At 42.8% G+C, this 20,025-nt stretch overlaps 1 protein-coding gene and 1 pseudogene across 3 annotated transcripts in view; both read left to right on the top strand.

Moving 5' to 3' along the window:
* Window positions 1-1,116: 1,116 nt before the first annotated feature.
* On the top strand, window positions 1,117-1,906 carry LOC129011465 (large ribosomal subunit protein eL29-like; annotated as a pseudogene).
* A 6,178-nt stretch (window positions 1,907-8,084) lies between these two features.
* The window catches only part of SMAD9 (SMAD family member 9), a 76,242-nt gene continuing 64,301 nt past the window's right edge, over window positions 8,085-20,025 (top strand). For 2 of the 3 annotated variants that reach the window (XM_054446439.2, XM_063650768.1), the window contains exon 1: window positions 8,085-8,238. The gene's annotated coding sequence lies outside the window, so the exon portion shown is untranslated. The remainder of the gene's footprint in view (window positions 8,239-20,025) is intronic. The other variant, XM_054446438.2, reaches the window with a different exon arrangement.

Genomic DNA, 20,025 nt, shown 5'->3' with positions numbered 1-20,025 from the left:
AATTTATTAAAATCTTTGTGGGTTTCTTAAGGGCAGCAGAGGTATCAAGAACGAGAAGCAAATATGACATCAAAAACACAAGCAATAAAAGCAAAAATAGACAAATGGGACAACATCGAACTTAAAAAACGTCTGTGCATCAAAAGAAACATTCAACAGAATAAAAAATCAACCTACAGAACAGGAGAATATATTTGCAAATCACATATCTGATAAGGGTTCATCTTCAGATTACATAAGAAACTCCTACAACTGGACAGCAACAACAACCACAATTACAACCAGAATAAAACATTGGCAAAGGACTTGAACAGACATTTCTCTAAAGAAGGTATACAAATGCCAACAGGCATGCAAAAAGATGCCCAACAGCACTATTCATAAGAGAAATGCAAATCAAAGCCACAACGAGCCATCTCCTCGCACTCTGTAGGATGGTCACTATCAAAACAACACAAAATAACAAGAGTTGGCAAGGATGTAGAGAAATTGGAACCCTTGTGCACTGTTGGTGGGCGTGTAAAATGTGGCAGCCATTGGGACAACAATATGGCATTTTCTCAAAAAATTAAAAACAGAATTACTGTTTGCTCCAACAATCCACTTCTGGATATATATCCAAAGAATTCAAAGCAGAATCTCAAAGAGATACTTGCACACCCATGTTCATTTTTTCACAACAGCCACAAGGTAGAAGCAACCCAAATGTCCACTGATGAATGGATAAAGAAAATATGGTATATACATGCAATAACAGAATGTTATACAGCCTTAAAAAAATAAAGAAATCCTGTCACATGCTACAGCATGGATAAACCTCCAGGACATTATGCTAAGTGAAATAAGCCGGTCACAAAAGGACAAATACTGTACGACTCTACTCATATGAAGTATCCAAAGCAGTCAAAAATCACAGAGACAGAAAGTAGAAAGGTAGTTTCTAACTGGGGGAGAGGGCATTAGTGATTAACAGGCATTGAGTTTCAGTTTTGCAAGATAAAAAAGTTCTAGAGATCTGTTGCTGCAAGACAATAGTTAAGACTACTGAACTGTACATTTAAAAAAATTAAAGACATTAGCTTCAAGTTCCAGGAAGCCACGGCTTACGATGCAGACATGTCTAAGTCCAAGAACCACACCACACACAACCAGTCCCAAAAACGGCACAGAAATGGCATCAAGAAACTCTGATCACAAAAATACGAATCTCTCTCTTTTATTTTTTTGAGACGGAGGCTCACTCTGTTGCCCAGGCTGGAGTGCAGTGGCTTGATCTCACCTCACTGCAACCTCTGCCTCCCGGGTTCACGCCATTCTCCTGCCTCAGCCTCCCGAGTAGCTGGAACTACAGATGCCCGACACCATGCCCGGCTAATTTTTTGTATTTTTAGTGGAGACGGGGTTTCACCGTGTTAGCCAGGATGGTCTCGATCTCCTGACCTCATGATCCACCTGCCTCGGTCTCCCAAAGTGTTGGGATTACAGGCCTGAGCCACTGCGCCCAGCTGATACGAATCTCTTAAAGGGAGTGGGCCCCAAGTTCCTGAGGAACATGTGCTTTGCCAAGAAACACAACAAGAAGGGCCCAAAGAAGATGCAGGCCAACAGTGCCAAGGCCATGAGTGCACGTGCCAAGGCTATCGAGGCCCTCGTAAAGCCCAAGGAGGTTAAGCCCAAGATCCCAAAGGGAGTCAGCTGCAAGCTTGATCGACTTGCCTATATTGCCCTACCCCAAGCTTGGGAAGCATGCTCGTGCCCTCATTGCCCAGGGGCTCAGGCTGTGCCGGCCAAAGGCCAAGGCCAAGACCAAGGCCAAGAAATAAACCAAGACCCAGGCTGCAGCTGCAGCTCCAGTTCCAGCTCAGGCTCCCTAGGTGCCCAGCCGCCTACAAAGGCTTCAGAGTAGAGATCTTTGTCTTTGTCTGCCAACGTGAGGACAGAGGACTAGTGCGACCCCCCTGGGCTGCCATGTACATGGGGTTGGTGTTATCCTGTGCTATTTGTACAAATAAACCTGAGGCGGGAAAAAAAAATTAGACATTAAAAAAAGTCAGTCTCATCTAGTCCCTAAAACGGTTCCAAATAACATATTACTAAGCAAATTTTTAAATAAATGAATAAATCTGATTAACTCCAATAGTAACATGAATTTAACTGAAATAATAAACGTGTGTTTCAAAATTTTTTTAAAAAGAATGATAGTCAACAAAACACTGAATTAATGATTAAAAGGTCACCGGTGACCTCTAAGAATATTAGAACAGCACTGAAATCAAACAGTGGACAGCGGAAGACAAAAGCCAGATTTGATGAAATTAGGAACGGTGGGGTGGCAAGAAGAAGAAACAAATATCAGCCCTCCTTGTGAAGTCTGACAGTGGAAGAAAGGCCAAATATTGTGTCGGTTTGAGAAAGGGTTTGTTCTCTCCCAGGATGAAAAGCTTTAATTTCATTGATTTCATGACCTTAGTTATTGTTTCTCTCTCACAGAACAAAAAGAGAGATGCCGAATGGACTCAAGAGAAGTGAAACCCAGAGGCTGCAAATTGCTAGCCAAACTTGGTTCACAATAAAACCTAGGTGGGTTGCAAAATATTTTAAGTTGTGGCCGGGCACAGTGGCTCCTGCCTGTAATCCCAGCGTTTTGGGAGGCCAAGACGGGCGGATCACCTGGAGATAAGGAGTTCGAGACCAGCCTGATCAACACAGTGAAACCCCGTCTCCACTAAAAGTACAAAAATTAGCTGGGCATGGTGGCATGCACCTGTAGTCCCAGCTACTCGGGAGGCTGAGGCAGGAGAATCGCTTGGACCCACGAGGCGGAGGTTGCAGTGAATCTAGATCACACCACTGCACTCCAGCCTGGGCGACAGAAAAAAACCATTTTAAGTTGTAAGATTTTCCATAAAACTCTGGATGTCTGTTATTTCTTGAAAGGATCTTCTTCTCACACGGCCACAGCTGGCTGGAGCTGCATAGCAATTGCTCCCTTTAGAAAGGCAAAGCCACATCTGTCTTCTAATTACTTTCCAAATATTTTTCACCACATACTAAACATTTCATTCATTCGACCAATATTTATTGAGCACCTACTATGTGCCAGGCATTGTTCCAGGCTGTGGGGATACAAGTAGTGAGCAAGACCAGCCTTCTTACAGAGGAGCCAGTCAAAACAAACGTATACATAGTTTATATAATTTCATGTAGTGCTGCTGCTGTGAGGTGGAAAAAGGTAAATACATTTTAGGAACAATTGTGGGAAGAGGAGAGTGATTTTCTTTTATCTTTTTTCCCCAAAGCATAGTTTCCTGCTTCATAGTACTTATTTACCTATTTCTTCTAAAGGCAGCATTTCCTCCCATCTTCGATCCTTGATTCCTCCAGTTTTTTTTTTTTTTTTTTTTTTGCCAAAGTTTCTTGATTATCTCTTCAAAGTGTTCATAAATACATCTCCTCCTCACTTTTCTAGAATCCCACAGTCGCCCATCACCTCATGCCTAGAATGTTCCAATGGCTTCCTAATTCGTCTCCTTACCTCTTATCTCTACAAACTTTTCTCCCTCAGCCCCTTCCACCTTCTAGCCTGTGTAGATTATTCTTCCTGGGATGTCACTGAGCACGTTGCATCACTTTTCAACTCCACTTCAAGTTCCAGGACAACAATGAGGTGTAAATACCTGGGCGTTGGAGAAAGGCAGGCTGGAGGGGATAGTCTGTGTGTCCCTCAGGTTCCTTACCGTAAAATGCAGATGGTAATTCTCCCGTGAGAAGTCATGAGAGGGAAATGAGAGGAGGTGTGGGAAGCGCCAGTCCAGTTCCTGGTTGGAAGACTCTCACAATGGAGACAGCATCTGATCCTCACTGCTGAGTCAAGATGGTCCATCGTTCTCTTGTCTCAATCCTTTAGAATGTATTTGGTGATGAACTGCCGTGTTAACATTGTTTTTCTTATCTATCCAACTGGTTTGACAATTCTCTTAGGAAAACTGAGGCTTTTCTACTCAAAGCCTCAGGGAATTCTGCACATAGTAGGCATTCTGCCTTCATGATTGAACAAGTTGGACCTGCATCAGTGTCAGGCCAGGGTGGCAAGTGGGCTGAAGTGCAGCCTGCACTCTGCTGTGAGGCCGGCACCTGTAGGGCTGCACCCACTCAGGCAGGGTGGAGGCCCGGGAGGGTGCAGGACAGTAGGCGTTCATGCTCTCTTCTCAAGTTGGAACTAAAATTTTGACGCTGTGAAGACCTCCCTGACACCTCCCTGTGCCCACTCCCCTCCGGTGACGCCCAAAGTTGTGTGATAATCATTGGTAGATGTACCTCTCTCTTAGGCTGCCTTTACTAAGGGCCAGTGCTCTGTGTTCATATAGTTAATTCAGGTGCCTGGTACTTAGGAAAGCATTCAATAGTGATTACGGAATGAAAGATGACTTTCAAGGAAAGTCCGAATGGGAGACAGAAAAAGTGCAGCATCAGGACAGAGTTACAGATAAAATTTAGAAAGGAGACTTGAGGTGGGAGGAGCGTGGAGGCTATGATTCCTAGTTATTACTCTGAGTGGAACCATTATCATGCTAGCTCAAACTTAAGGTACAAGAGACGTACAAAGCAGAATCTTTGCATCCATGGATGACTACAGACTTTGTTACAATCTGTTATTTTTTTATTTTTTAATACTATTTTATGCATACTCACAGATGAAAAAATGGTTATACTATCATGTTTACATAGATACTAATATTGGAAACAGAATTAAGTAACTAATTACATTTAAATTTTATAAAGAACACACAAACATTAAAACACTGATTAGTTATAGAAAGCAGAGTTTGAGGAAAAACCATTAGCTATAATTTTTATTTTCATTAAAGAGCAGCACCCTCTGAGAAGAATCAAACCAATCAGTAATATTCATCTACATCATAAAATAACAAGTACAAAGGAAAGTTAGTGACTGTACTGATTTTATTGCTTTTACTAAGCCATTTTATGTTCCTCACACTCAATGAGAAGAAATAAAACATAATCTGAAGAAAAATATCTCATTATTATTCGCAGTAAAAAAATCTGCTTCATTCTGCAGGCCTGGGCAGATTGTACAATAGAGAGCACTTAATGGCGCAAGTGGATCAATATACCAGTTTGATTCTGATCCACGGAACAGAATCTCATCCATATTTGGTGGCTGGACTAACTCCATGGGAGCTGTGACAGACTGAACTATTTTTGTGGTATCCCCAGATCTCACTAAATAAGAAAAGACCCTACACCAGAAAATAGAACAATCAATCTGTCCATACATTTTATCTATATGCTCGCTCTTCAGTATAAGTTGGAAAAAGAGGGCCTTTCTTGAGCACATGGATAAAAGTATTATGGTCTAAAGATTGCTGGATCGATATTGTGTTGTTATAATAAACATAAGGTACACATTGAAACCACTGTCTGATCAAGAAACTTCCACATCTTGTCTCAATTCTTCAAATAATGGAGTAAGTTTCTTTTCTAGGCTGACAATTAGTTCTGTATTGGCATTGCTGCTGGCTATGAAACTCGCCACCAAAGGTAAATGATTTAATTGAATCGCCTGGTAGGTGTAACAGTAACAGATGACACTTTTATTTTTTGAAAGTCCAAGTTTGCTCCCGTGGTCTGTTGCAAGGGCAAAAGTAGATAAGAAACCAGGTCTCAAAGCATGCTCTGGAGCATTATCATTGGCCACTTTAATAACAGGTACTCCAACTCTGACACAATAGCATGGAGCCCTTCAACACTCGGTAACATTTGATACATGAATCGCTTTAGGTCATCTGCCGTGATGAACCCTCTTCTCTTGCAGGATCAATCTCCATGCCTGGGGTTTCTGGGCTGCCCGGTTCTCTCCACTGTCACTTCAGGAACAGCTTCAAAGACCACAATCTGGTTTTATGCTGGGTCTATGGCAAATGCAAAGAATTGGCTCTCTCTTGGGGTAAGGAAGCTGCCCTTCCTACCACTGTTGTATAGCCTGAGGGAGCTCATGTTAGGCCAAGACCTTATCATCTTTCAGAAAAAGAATTTCAGTTTTGCCGTGGTTTTGAGGTCCTGAACCAAAATTTCACTGGCGGTTCTACCAAATCACAACCTCTGACTGAATCTCTCCTTTCATATGATTCCCATAACAGAATGTTTTGGTGGAAGTTCTATTAAGCAGTAAAACCACAGCCAATCAAGAAATCACCGGGAAAGATAAAAGCAAAGTCTAGCTTTCCATTAACCAGGACAGTCAGCTTCTGTAAAATGGAGTGTCAACACTGCGCCTTCTGTCCTAGGCCAAGCATTTTCTCCTTCTTGGAACTCACCAGATCTTATTGTTCTTGAGTGTAATGGATTAACTTTCTATACTAGCCTTGAGGAATACATGATAGGAATTATATCAGTGACAGACTAATGTTTAGGCAGGAAAAAGTCATCATCGTGCAAAAATATCCTGGTATGTAAATGAGAACGTACAGAAAAGAGCAGACTAGACATACTCTAAATCAAAGGCCTGCCAAGAGTCAAGAGAATTCCGCGAACTGAGAAAGACTCCATGCCAGAAGCATGAGCCAGCGCTGCAGAGGTTATAATTTCTTTCTCTGCATCGTGTCCTCCGCATTATGCTCATATATGAGAAGGAAACTGAGATAGTGATTGGGCCATTTCTTTTCTTAATTTAATTTTTAAAAACTTGAGCCACAAGGTATCAATTCTGAGGACCTAATTAGTTTACTGGCAATAAAGTCCACATCCAGCCTAATCCTTAATATATAATCTGTAGCCCTTACCAGTCCCACTGTTTCCTGGTGTTTCTCACCCAGGACAATCTCAAACCCAACACGTAGCCGGGTGCAGAGCTATCTGGCCAGTGTAGAAGGAAGACTTTGAGGTTAAGGCATGGTATTGAAGGTTCTGCTGCAAATGTTGTTTTAAAAAAATCACCGTTCAACTACAACGGTATAATAATGTAAAAATAGCATCTTCCATGAAGAAAGTGCAGTGCTTTGAGAACTAGAAAAAGCAGTTAAATTTAAGGCCTTGCTTTACATTTCGGAGCCGCTATCGGGGCCTACTGGAGGTATGACTTTCCTGCACACAGGAGCAAGCTGAAAACTGCCCTGTGGCTTTATTCCACGTTCACCCCTGTAGCAAATGCCTTTTCTATGAGGAGCTACGGGCTGATGGGGAATCAGAGGTGGTTCTTCCTAAGTGGCATTTCTGAGTGGGTTCCAGGCGTCCACAGTGACCTTAAGAGGCAGGCTACCTGGGGGGCAGCCAGGCCTTGAGACGAGAAAGTTGTACAGTAACATTGCTGTGTGCCCGTAAGTTTGTATCTTTTATTAGATTAGATAATATATCTCACATGCTGGGTTGTTAAGCAAATAAATATGCGTAAGGAAATTACAATCCACATAATTACATGAGTCGTTTTAACCACCACTCACCCCCAGATTCTGCCTATGCCAATGCGGCCCAGTTGCTCTGTCACTGTCAATGGGGACAGGATCCCCTTACTCCGAAAAGCAAATCAGGAACAAACAGGGCAAGTGAGAGTCACTATCAGGGCCCAGAAACATGTGAGAAACAGCAGCTCAGAAGGGTCTCCAGACTGATGGGCGGGTGATCCTATATTCTTGTTGGGCTGACAACCCTTCTGGTTTCGGGCTCCAGGTGCTGGCAAGAAATTTCAGAGGTGGGGTGGCAGAGAGAGACGCGAGGCGACCCACGCAGGCAAAGGGCTCCCACCCCACCCCGGGGCCCCCCCAGCAGGCCGGGATCGCCGGCAGGGGCCGAGCCTGGGGTCGCGCAGGGGGACCGAGAAGGCAGCCCGGGGCTGGGGGTGGGGAAAAGGCGGGAACCGAGCTGCGGGCCGCTGCGAGGAGTACTACCCCGCCAACCCCGCGCCGCGAGTTTCCGCGCACGTGGCCGTGGGGCCGGTCTCGTTCCCGCCCCCCGCCGGGCCCGCGCAGCCCCCTCCTCTGCGGCTCCCGGAGCGGCCAGAGCGCGCGGCGGCGGGCGGGGGCGGGCCGCAAGCAGGGCTCCCTGGCCGCTTTCCAGGTCGGCGCACTAATACGGGCGATGAGGCTTCGCGGCTCCAGTCTGACTGACGCCGGCTGGGGCCGCCGCCGCCGCCGCCGCCGCCGCCACCGCTGCAGCCGCTGTCTCGGTCCCCGCCGCCGCCGCCGCCGGGCCCTGCAGGCGCTGGGCGCGCGCAGCCAGGCAGTGAGTGAGCGGTGCTCGGAGCGGGCGGCCGGGGGACCACCGCGGGGGCGGGGTGGGGGGCGCCGGACCTGGGTGGGGGAGGGATGAGTGGCACCGCGGGGACAGGTAAGACGTGCCCTCCCCGGCCGCGCGCTGCTTGTGTGCGTGCGTGTGAGCGCGTTGAGTGGAGGGCGAAGTTGTTCGTTCTCTGGGCAGCCTGGGAGGCTCCTCGGCGTGTGGCCTGGCTCTTGGCGTTCGCTGTCCCGGTGTTTCTTGGTGGAGCCTGTCTGGGGTGGGGTGGGCGCGGGGCCGGAAGGGACCGCTCTGGGGAGTTGGCCGCGGCGCCGCTCGCCTTGCTCTCGCTTGCATCCGCCCGCGCCGCGGGCCCCGGGACCTATCAGGGGATGTTCGTCCCGCGGCGGGGGCGGGGGCGGCGGTCGGGTCGGGGCTGGGGCCCGGGGCGTGGGCAGGGACCAGGATAGGCGCCTGAGGAGTCGCTTGCTGTAGCTGGAGAGCGGGGACAGCGGACAGAGGGGGCGGCGGGGGTCGTCATTGTGACTCTTTGGGGGCCACTTTTAAACTCGCCAGTGCCGAATTGGCCTCACTTGCCTTCTGTTTCGTAGGCTTTTTGCTTTGTTTACCTTTGAGGCATGCGAAGTGAGAAAAAAAAGTTAGGAATGTTGTTCAAGTGTCTCCGGGCTCGCGCTTGGACTGTGTCGGAGCCGGGGTGTTTGTCTTTTCCTTGGTCCGCCCCTCGGTGCCAGCTCTCCGCAGAGGGGAGGGGGCGAGGTGGGGAGCAGATACAGGAGACTGCCTGACGCCAGCTTTGTGATCGGAAGGAGGAGCGCTGGGAGAACATTTTTATGGATGGCTAATCGTTGACAAGTGTTCCCGTTACTATTCCTTCCTCCTTCTGCCGTTGACCGTGAACATTTGAAGTGATAATTTGGAAATACTACGTTGACTTATTTCTGGGCTGGAGTGGGTACTCCTGAGAACTAACCTACAAATGATACAAATTGAGTTTGGGGATAAAACTGTATGTAAATTCTTTATCCAGTAGTTTACAGTGAGAAACACACCCACAGGGCACTGTGGAGTGCTTTGGATGGATCCAGTTTACTAGTACCATTTCGGTGGCTTGCCAGATTTCTCGGGTGATCTTTTGGAAATGTAGGTTAGCAAGAAGCATGAAGGCTGACCGTTAAGTCGTGAGGCATTTAATAATGCTGCCTCTTAAGCAGTAACTGAGCGGAATGTTTGTGGCACTCGTCTGGGAAAGTGAAATGTGACTACTACAAGTATATCTCCTGCCTTAGCATTCCTCCAAGTGTGAGGGAATGCCTTTGGATGTTTACATTTTAAAAATAGTGATCTATATTTAAGAAGGCATTTAAAATAAAAGCCAAAGACATTCTCAACTCTAAATAGACAAAGATTCAATAAAAGAGTTTCCCTGTGCTTGTAGGAAAGCATCAGCACAATTTTAGACTCCTTTTAGGTTTGTGGTTATCCAAGAAGGAGGCTTCAGATAAGAAAAGGATGTGACGCTTTATAAATAAGGAGCATTTTAAATATAAGATGACAGCAATTTCAAGTACTGTATCCGAAAAACAACTTTTAGTGGTAATAGTCACCTTCACTGATGGCCAGACAGCTGTCTGCCAGACAGCCTTCGGCCTCTTAATGTATTCTGACACAACCAACTCCCATTTTTATGCTTGACTGGTTATCTTTGTCAGAGCTGTTTTATGCTTGAGCTCTGTGGTTTCAAACTATGCTTAAGAGAATGCCAACATACTCTTGATCTGAACATACTCATGTTTATTGTGCAGTGTTTACTAAAAATCAAAGACGTAAACAAATTTTGGGTTAAACCTCTACGTACTTTAGAATTGCCACATCGTTGTCATCAGTCTTTCAAAGTCAACATGAACTATTCGGCTTTTCTCCTTTAAAAATTTTTTTTTAACTTATATATTCCTAGTTAATGAGTAATCAGAAAATATTCACACATGTCAACTCTTGCATCTGTGATTGCCCAAGACATGGATGAGAAAGAAGAGTTTTGTTTTGTTTTTTAAATGAAACATTACTAAAGATATCCATAAGTAATAAACAACTGGTACACTATTTATCTTTACTAATCATGTGGTCAGTTGGAGGGAAAAAAGTCTGTCCAGAAATTGTTTCATAAAGTTGAAAATATTCAATGTCAGTATGAAAGTACTCAGTATGTTTTCCAAATAGTTTAATTCTGATTAATGAGAGTGCACTATGCATTGCCAAACTGGAGGGATGGTGTTTCGTAAGTGATCACTGTAGCATTAAGGTAACTAGTTTATATCTGACATTCCCTCTGTAATAAATAGGACAGCAGTTTCATCATGTGCTGCTTTAATATGTGGGAAATAATCCTTATCCACAGGATGTACTCTGATTTTAGGGAAGGTAAAGGTTATGACAAATATGTGGTTTTTCTGATTTGCCAGACATACTATGCTAAATTTTAAAGCTTTAACGAAGCTTAGGGCAGACTTTCTGTATATTGTTTTGGACACTTAGAGAGGAGTTAAAAAACGGGAAACTGTCCGGAATGAAACAGTAAATATAGCAGTACGTTGAAACCATGAATCTTCTCAAATAGTTGTAATTCTAGGCTGTTGGATTTATATTTCCTTGGTTACTGTTGCTAGTGAGTTGAAAAGTTATTCTAAAGCAAAAAAAAAAAAAAAATGCAAACAGTAAATGCATAAGTACTTATAATACTGTGAGCATTTTCACAATGTTTCATGTTATCCTGGTGAATGTCCGTGTCCTAAGTAAGGACATTAAAAAAATAAACAATTATCCCTTGGTAATAAACTAACCTTTTAAAATAAATATTCCTGTAAATTTTGTCTCTTAAGAAACTTGTGTCAACTAAAGTTGTTAGGATTTCAAGATATCTGTTAGCATTAGAAGTCATTATACCCATGAAAACTGGACGTTCTTCTTGCCTGGTGGTCTTCATCCTGACACTTCCTACCCCAAAACCATGAGGGACACCTCGGCCACACTTGCCTGACTTGTATTCTGCTCTCCTTTGGTGTCGGCCTCCTTTTGTGTTAGGCTGACCCAAGACCACTTCTCCAGGCTTATCTTCCCGGTCTTTCCCTATTTTATGCTGCAGTTAAAATAGCGAATGCTAGTTTCCACGCATACGCTGGCTTTCCTCTCCTGTGCACCTTTACCCCACGCTGAGGTCTTCCCAGCTTCCCCACCTCCCACAGGATCCTCAAATGTGACTTCTTCATCTTGTATGCCCTGTTCAGGCGCTGCCTTCACGGGACTTTCTGTGATGACCCTGGTCCCAGGTATGTCCTCCTTCCAGCTCCTATGGCTCTTCGCCTTTTCAACTCTTATCTGTTTTGTATTAAGTTACTCATAGACTAATTTATTTCTTCCCCTCAGACCATCCTTACAAGATCCAGGAAGGAAGGGACTGTTTCGTCTACCTTTTTTATTCTCTGAATGCTGACCACAGTGCCCTTTATAGTACTCTATCAATAAATAACAAATACATGACACATTTTTTCACTGAACCCATGGTCCCTCCTGAAATAAAATCTGTAAAAGCATTTCACCCATAGGATAAAGTCCATCTTTCAAGAAGCAGGTGTTGAATCTGAGCTGAGGACTAGTTAAGAGGCCTGAAATCCCCTCAGCCCAGTTGAGAGCCTCCTTCTGCTGAATATTGTGGCTGAGCATTACAGTCAGGAAAGCTTCTATGATACTCTTATTGCATTAGCAATTTTCCATATCAGATTCACTAAATACACAATGGAAGCCATTTAGTAGAAAAACAGATTTTAATGTGATATGGCTACCACAATGAAACACTAATGTGATTCCACAGAAAATTGCTAACACGATATGCTGATTCCTCCCCCCACCATAGCCCCATAAAAATTGATACTGTTTTTAGTGTATGTGTTTCAAACTATGCTCACAAAAGAAAAGCAGACTGCTACTGAGATGAGCTGCTGCTTTGTTCACGTCGGATGTATAAAGGGTCTTGTTATCAGCCTTATCAGAGGCTGAATCTCCCTTCTGTGCCTTGGTCATTCTATTATTGAACAGTACTAACTCTCATTTTAAAATATATTATGTTCTGTGTAATGATCCAGTATTAAAGTTAATATGATGTGAAAAAATAGAATTTGCTTATAAATGTCATGCCTGTATAATATATTCAATTGTACTGTTTTAATTGGGAAGCTCTACTCAGCTCAAAACGCATTTTTCAAGAATCAAAACGACTCCCAATATAAAATTTAAATTCAGAATTTAAAATAAAAGGCATAAATATTAAGATGGATTGTATATGTGTGTGCACAAGGTTGTAACACTTTAGAAGTCATAAGCACTGAAGAGATTATGGTTCTTCCCCCTCATTCCCAGCCCACATTTAATTCAAAGAAAAAAGTTTAACCCAAAGAATAATTGTAAAGGAGACCTATGTAGTTCTGATTTTTTCCTATAATGACAATTTCCAATTCCTCTTTTTTAGATATGAAATATCAAAATCTTCTCTCTCTTTTTGTCTCATTCTTTAGTACTCTGATTAGCTGATTCACTGGCGGGGATTATTTTTATGTGAATTTCCCCTTGGGGAAATTTAATACTTAATACCTGATCACTTCCTTTTCTTTTTCATATTTAATTCTGAGGGACTATAAATAGAAAACATGTACTCCTCAGTCCCGAGGAGAGTTTGGTGCTGCAGTTGTGAAAAGCAATCTTCAGTTTACAAGCACTAGGAGTGCCAGGGATGCCCATTCATTCTAGGACTCCAGTTGCCAGTTTTCTATCACTGAACAAAGGAATCTGGATAGCATACATGTGGTCTTGGGGCCATTCAAATGTGTTGGTGACATTGGGGATTCTGAGTTGAGGATTCTGACGACTTAGAGTTTGCAAGTAGTAGAAGTGTGAACACTGTGAGGTAGCCACATCCTGAACTCACTGACCCCGGGAGCACATCCCTAGATAGACTGGGCCATTTGCCTTAAAATCACTGCTGTAATCTATGGAATATCTTCTTCCATACAGCCTGTTTTTTACTTTTCATCTGTTAAAAGTGCTTAGAAGCCTATCAAATACAGATTTACTTTGGTTACTGTGTATTTTGATTTGTTTTCACAAAACGCAATAATTGTGCAATGGTTAATGTCATTCTAAAGGATTTTGTCCTAAGTACTTGTGGGCTATGGAAAGCTTACAGCAGATTTGCAGGTCTTTTTTAAGAAGCATTTGATGGATGGTAGCTTTCAACTGAAGTGCCTGCCAGGAGTTGCTTTCTGAATTCTTGTATCTAAATTTAACTGACTTGGTAGTACCACGTTTCAGGAGTTAATGGTAACACAGAAAGGGATTCACAGATTCCATCAGTTTCCCACTTTGTGGCAGAATATTTGACATCTCTTATCAGTACACTTTATCATAAGTTCATGAATTCATCTTGCTCCTTTCTTTGCTGAGAATCACAATGAGAGAATTGGAGTTTGGCTGAGAGGACGAGTGAGGAAGGAAGAAGGAAGAGTAAGTCTTTTTTTTTTTTTTTTGAGATGGAGTCTCTCTCCGTCGCCCAGGCTGGAGTGCAGTGGCACCATCTCGGCTCACTGCAACCTCCACCTCCCGGGTTCACGCCATTCTTCCGCCTCAGCCTCCCAAGTAGCTGGGACTACAGGCACCTGCCACCATGCCTGGCTAATTTTTTGTATTTTTATTTTTATTTATTTATTTATTTTATTATTTTTATACTTTAAGTTTTAGGGTACATGTGCACAATGTGCAGGTTAGTTACATATGTATACATGTGCCATGCTGGTGTGCTGCACCCATTAACTTGTCATTTAGCATCAGGTATATCTCCTAAAGCTATCCCTCCCCCCTTCCCCCACCCCACAATAGTCCCCGGTGTGTGATGTTCCCCTTCCTGTGTCCATGTGTTCTCATTGTTCAATTCCCACCTGTGAGTGAGAATATGCGGTGTTTGGTTTTTTGTTCTTGTGATAGTTTACTGAGAATGATTAGTAGAGACAGGGTTTCACCATATTAGCCAGGATGGTCTCGATCTCTTGACCTTGTGATCCGCCGGCCTCGGCCTCCCAAAGTGCTGGGTTTACAGGCGTGATCCACTGCACCCGGCCCAAGAGTAAATCATTTTAGGGCTTGGGCAGTAGCACTGTTGAGAAGTTTGAGGCACATAAGTGTGGAAAGAGGGTGTTACAGAAAGCAGATTGGCAGATGCCAAAGGTAGACATCGCATATTTGAATTAGTGTTAGTAGTATGAAAGGCACCTGCATTGTGAGTTAAGAGGATCCTAGTGAGCTGGCCAGGAAGTACATCAGCACTCATGACATTGTTCTAGGGGAAGGTGAATTCCAGTTTCCAAATCACTACGCAGGATTGAACACAATTTGTTCATAGAGCAAGACCACCAGTGATTGATGATATGGGTCATTATTATTAATGACGTAAGTGATTATTAGAAGCCAAGAATGGTGGTAATGAATGTGGAAGTTGAAAAATGTGTTAAGCTAAAAAGATTTTAGGTCTCACGTGGTTTTCTTTCTCTTGTTTATGCATTTAGTTATTCTTTGCTTTTTAGTGAAAGTAGAATTTTATTTTTAGGAATAGGAGTTGAATAAAATATTTGTCAAAGACAAACATTTATGGACATAAATGCTTCCCTTTCAGCTTATTGACTATATGTTTACACAAAGCAGCCATTAGGTGTTGGCTGTGTTTGCAAATAATGACAAGTTGGTATTATTTCAAAGGAGTGGCAGTTTTACTTGCTTTCTGTTGTCGTTGCATCTAATTTTATTACAAGATATTCTAAATACACTTTATTTTTTTAAAGTTGTATTGATTATATCTTGGGGTTTTAAAGTGTTGCAATTTTGTGGGTGTAGCAATCACTTTAGAAGGTGAAACTTGTAAATTTATGGGACTTGTATAGGATATTCATTCAACCATTATTTACTCTGTGCCTATTGTGTCTACACTGCCTATGAGGCCCCAAAACAGGCCCTGGGGACTACACAACGAAATAAAGTGACAAAAATAAAATCCTAGTCTCCAGGATTTCATAGCATAGTTAGCGTGAAAGAGATCAAGAAAGCAAATATTAAAATATTTCTCCAATAGTAAGATGTCTTACCTCCCCAAACTGTAATCTATTTGGGTTTATTTCTCTATTCAGCTGGCCTTGTGAGTCAGCAGTTGCTGCATCAACAGATTCAACCAACCGCAAGTGAAAAAATTGCAGAAAAAATTAAAAATAACACAAATAAAAAATAAGATATAAAAACCATTTACAAAGCATTTACAGTATAGTAGATATTATAAGTAAGCTAAGATGATTTAAAGTATAAGGGAGGATGTGGTAGGTTATATACAAATATACCATTTTATACAAGGGACTTGAGCATCCTTGGATTTTGGTGTCTGTGGGGATTCTGGACTGAATCCCCCATAGATACCTGGGGATGACTGTATTTTTCCTGATTAGACTTCCGTATTTTCTGTGTGTGAATTTTTAGTTAGTCTTGTCAAGGATAATGAGAATGATCCCATTTGGGATTTGGGAGGTAAACTAGAAGGTAGAGGTAAAATAAAAGACATAAACAGGAAGAGATTCTTTCAGTAAGTCCTTGAGAGAACTTAGAGATGCTGAGAACATCCCTAGGCCATGGAATTTCACTACTTACTGAGTCTGTCAGGAGGAGGACCCAGCCTTTGTACAGTTTCCTCCTGTTTTTCCCTGCTACCCTTTACTGGTTCAAGGGTGAGTTTGCCTGGCTGGTCCTATAGGAAACCCCACCCAACCCTTTTAGCCAGCCAGGGGCCTCCAGACGACTTTGAGTACGCTCTTCTAGTAACTGTTGTAATAGTGCACCTATTACTTGCCTGATAATAATATGTTTAGATTGCTGTCTCAATAGTATTATAGAAGAAAGGGACCATGTCTTATCTTGAAATATTCAGCTGCTAGGGTAGTGTCCACTTCATTGTTGATACTTGAACCACTCCACCTTTCACTTCCCTAAATATGTTGGGTTTTCAACGACCCCACCTTTCTCTTCCCTAAATAGGTTGGTTTTTGTAGGGTAAGGTGGAAGGAAGGGCAAGGAATTTGGATTCAATCTGTAGGCAAAGGAGAACTATTCAATTTTAACCCGTAGTCAAGATAACTATTAAATGGTTTGAACAGAAGAATCACATAACCAAAGGGGTATTTGGAAGAGTGAAGGCAAATTCAAGTGGTGTGCATGCTTTTAAATGGCCACAACTCCTAGCTAAGCAGTTGACACACCATCTCCACTGCTCATGCTTCTCTTTAGCAAATAAAAATCTGAGCTTCCCCGACTGGGTGCGGTGGCTCACACCTGCAATCCCAGCACTTCGGGAGGCTGAGGCAGGTGGATAACCTGAGGTTGGGAGTTCAAGACCAGCCTGACCAACATGGAGAAACCCCATCTCTACTAAAAATACAAAATTAGCTGGGTGTGGTGGTGCATGCCTGTAATCCCAGCTACTGGGGTAGGCTGAGGCAGGAGAATCGCTTGAACCCAGGAGGCAGAGGTGGCAGTGACCTGAGATCGTGCCATTGTACTCCATCCTGGGAAACAAGAGCGAAACTCTGTCTCAAAAAATAAAAAATAAAAAAAAATTGAGCTTCCCCGAACAGCAGTTCATAACACGGCTTGTTTGTGATTCTTTATCAGTTTATGAACTGCACCCCCCGCAGGCAGCCTTTGGCCGGTTAACAGCCTTCCTTGAGACACACATCTATAAAATTTTAAAAATTGCCCACACATCATTAAAAATATATATATTAAAAAGATTATTTATAGCCATTTAATACTTTGCAAGTATTCAGACAGGTTATGCTCTATATAATATTACCTTAAGTAGATAGACTATGCATAGGAAGTAGGGAATGCATTACATAATTTTGTCTTTCAAAGAAATTTATTGTATCGCGTTAGTAAAGCAGTGGGCTTTAGGTTAGAATTACATGGCGCTTAATGATACAATAGTTGGCCAGGTGCAGTGGCTCATGCCTGTAATCCCAGCACTTTGGGAGACCAAGGGGGGAGATCGCTTGAGCCCAGGAGTTTGAGACCAGCCTGCACAACATGGTGAAAACCCTTCTATGAGAAAAATATTTAAAAAACTTAGCTGGTCTTGGTGGGGCGTGCCTGTAGTCCCAGATACTCAGGAGGCTGCAGGGGGAGGATCTATTGAGCCTGGCAGGTTGAGGCTGCGGTGAGCCGTGATCACACCACTGCACTCCATCTTGGGTGACAGAACAAGACCCTGTCTCAAAATAGTAATACTAATAATACGATAGTTAATGGTATTGATAAAACTGGATTCTACTTTCATTCATTCAACATTTATTGATGGCCTCCTGCATGCTAGGCAGGTTGTACAGACCACAATATGGCTTGGCTTGTGGCCTGATAGAAGGCTAGGCATCTCTGGAGAAAACACTTACCAAATCTGGGGACTCAAGTATGGTAAGTGCTGTTGTGAGTGACCAGCACATGTTAGGTGCTGTGGAAGCCCAGAGGAGCAGCAGAGAGCTGATCAGTGCTGTTGCCTGGGGGCCTCCAGGGAAGGTTTCCAGGAAGTTGGCTTACAGCTCTGTTTTGAAGAAGGAGCAGGAAAGATAGAGCTGCACAGGGGCCTTCTGGGCAGGGAGGGAAGGAGTGATGGGCAAAGGGAGTGAAAAGAGATGAGGCTGGGAATATAGTCTGGGGAGGCCAAATTGCGAACAGCCTTATTTGAAATTGATGTTACAGGCATCAACTCACAACCCCCACCTCATGATATTTACTGGGCTTTTAAGTGTAAAATGTATGGATACGGACTCAGAGTAGAAATTTGGGAGACTCACTCTTGGTGGTGTACATTCTGTGGGTTTGGACAAAAGTATCATGACATGTATCCACCATGGTAGTATCAGGCAGAGTCGTCTCATTGCCTTGCAAATTCTATGTGGTCTGTGTTTTCATCCCTCCCTCTTCTCATATTCACTATGGTTCCATCTCTACATTCGAACATAGTGTATTTGAGGATCCTGGAGTCAATGGTGGTTAAATTTTAGTTTAAAGAGGTTATTTTTAATTTTCATTTATTTATTTATTTATTTATTATTTTTTTTTGAGACATCGAGTCTCGCTCTGTCCCCCATGCCGGAGTGCAGTGGTGTGATCTCGTCTCACTACAAGCTCTGCCTCCCGGGTTCACGCCATTCTCCTGCCTCAGCCTCCCGAGTAGCTGGGACTAGAGGCGTCCACCACCACGCCTGGCTAATTTTTTGTATTTTTAGTAGAGACGGGATTTCACCATGTTAGCCAGGATGGTCTCGATCTCCTGACCTCGTGATCCACCCGCCTCAGCCTCCCAAAGTGCTGGGATTACAGGCGTGAGCCACTGCACCCAGCCCGTTGTTTTTAATTTTTGGGGCACCTTTTAACTCCCACAGTGAAGCCTACAGGAGGAATAAACAGAAGTATAACTCCATGTTGATAATATACAATAATATTATCTTAGTTTACAGTTTTCAAACTGCTTTCTCTCACATCCCCTCAGTACTTCTGCACAAAAGGTAGTGACTATTGTTTCCATTTTACAGAGGAGAAAACAGTATGGAAGTGACTAATTACTTGAAGATGACAGTGATGGTACTAGCACTCAGACTGGAGTCTTCTTCCTCCATTCTTGTGTTTTATTCATTATATCATGTTGCCTCTTGCTTCTGGAAGCATTAAATTGTGGGCCCTTCCAAACTTAAATAATAAAATAACACATTTGTGGGGTGGCATACAGTGTTTCCAAGAATATGCTGACTATATGTGTGTGTAAATTATATACAGTTTATTACATATGTATAAAGAATGTAGGTTGCAATACTAGAAACTTACACCATGATCTCTACAAGGTAGTGCTGGCCTTCTCTTGTATCACTGTTATGTTGGCTTACCATTGAAATGTTTAAATATGATCTTAATATTCAGACTGTTACATGGAAAAATATACAGCATTCTAAACCTACCTTAAGTGACCCAAACTATTGGGCATGACCTTTAGACTCCCGTCTTTGCTGCTTTAATGCCCATTCTACTTCCCTTTCACTACATAGCAAACAGGCAATGGAATAGTGGTTCTGTCTTCCAAAGAAGTGATAATGAGCAACAATAAAAACTGTATCTAGTCTCTTTAACTTAAAAAGTAATTCAAAATCTCCGTTGAAACTTTAAAAATGATATCCAATCAACAGTAACATTCTAGCCAAAAAATCAAACTGTACGAGTGGCCAAGAGAACTGTATCTCAGGGATGTAAGTGAATGTAGACCAAGGCTTCCCAAGTGGCTTATTAAGTATAAATTCCAGTGACATCTGCTTACCGTAGTACTTCATTGCCATGAGCACAAGGCTGCCTGGTAAAACAAGAGTCTTCATTTGGGCCACGTATATCCCTTGTAGTCATGGCCTTCGGTTTCATGTGAAATTCAGTATGAATATAAAAAATCAAGCTGTTATTAGAGAGTTTCTGATTTTACAGTGATATTGTATGTGTTCTTTCTCCTCCCACCATAATTAGTTGTTTAGTTGCTAATTTGTTTTTATTTTCACTTCTTTTTTTTCCTTTTGACTATTTTATCGGATGAGACTCAAGCGATTATTATGTCACTTTCTCTGGGCCACAGTATACCCAAATTCAGGAGTGATGATAATGTATTTT

This window comes from Pongo pygmaeus, chromosome 14 (genome assembly GCF_028885625.2).
Source record: "Pongo pygmaeus isolate AG05252 chromosome 14, NHGRI_mPonPyg2-v2.0_pri, whole genome shotgun sequence".
Taxonomy (NCBI): domain Eukaryota; kingdom Metazoa; phylum Chordata; class Mammalia; order Primates; family Hominidae; genus Pongo; species Pongo pygmaeus.
The sequence above is the reverse complement of the archived record's forward strand: the minus strand, read 5'-3'. Positions and strand labels throughout refer to the sequence as shown.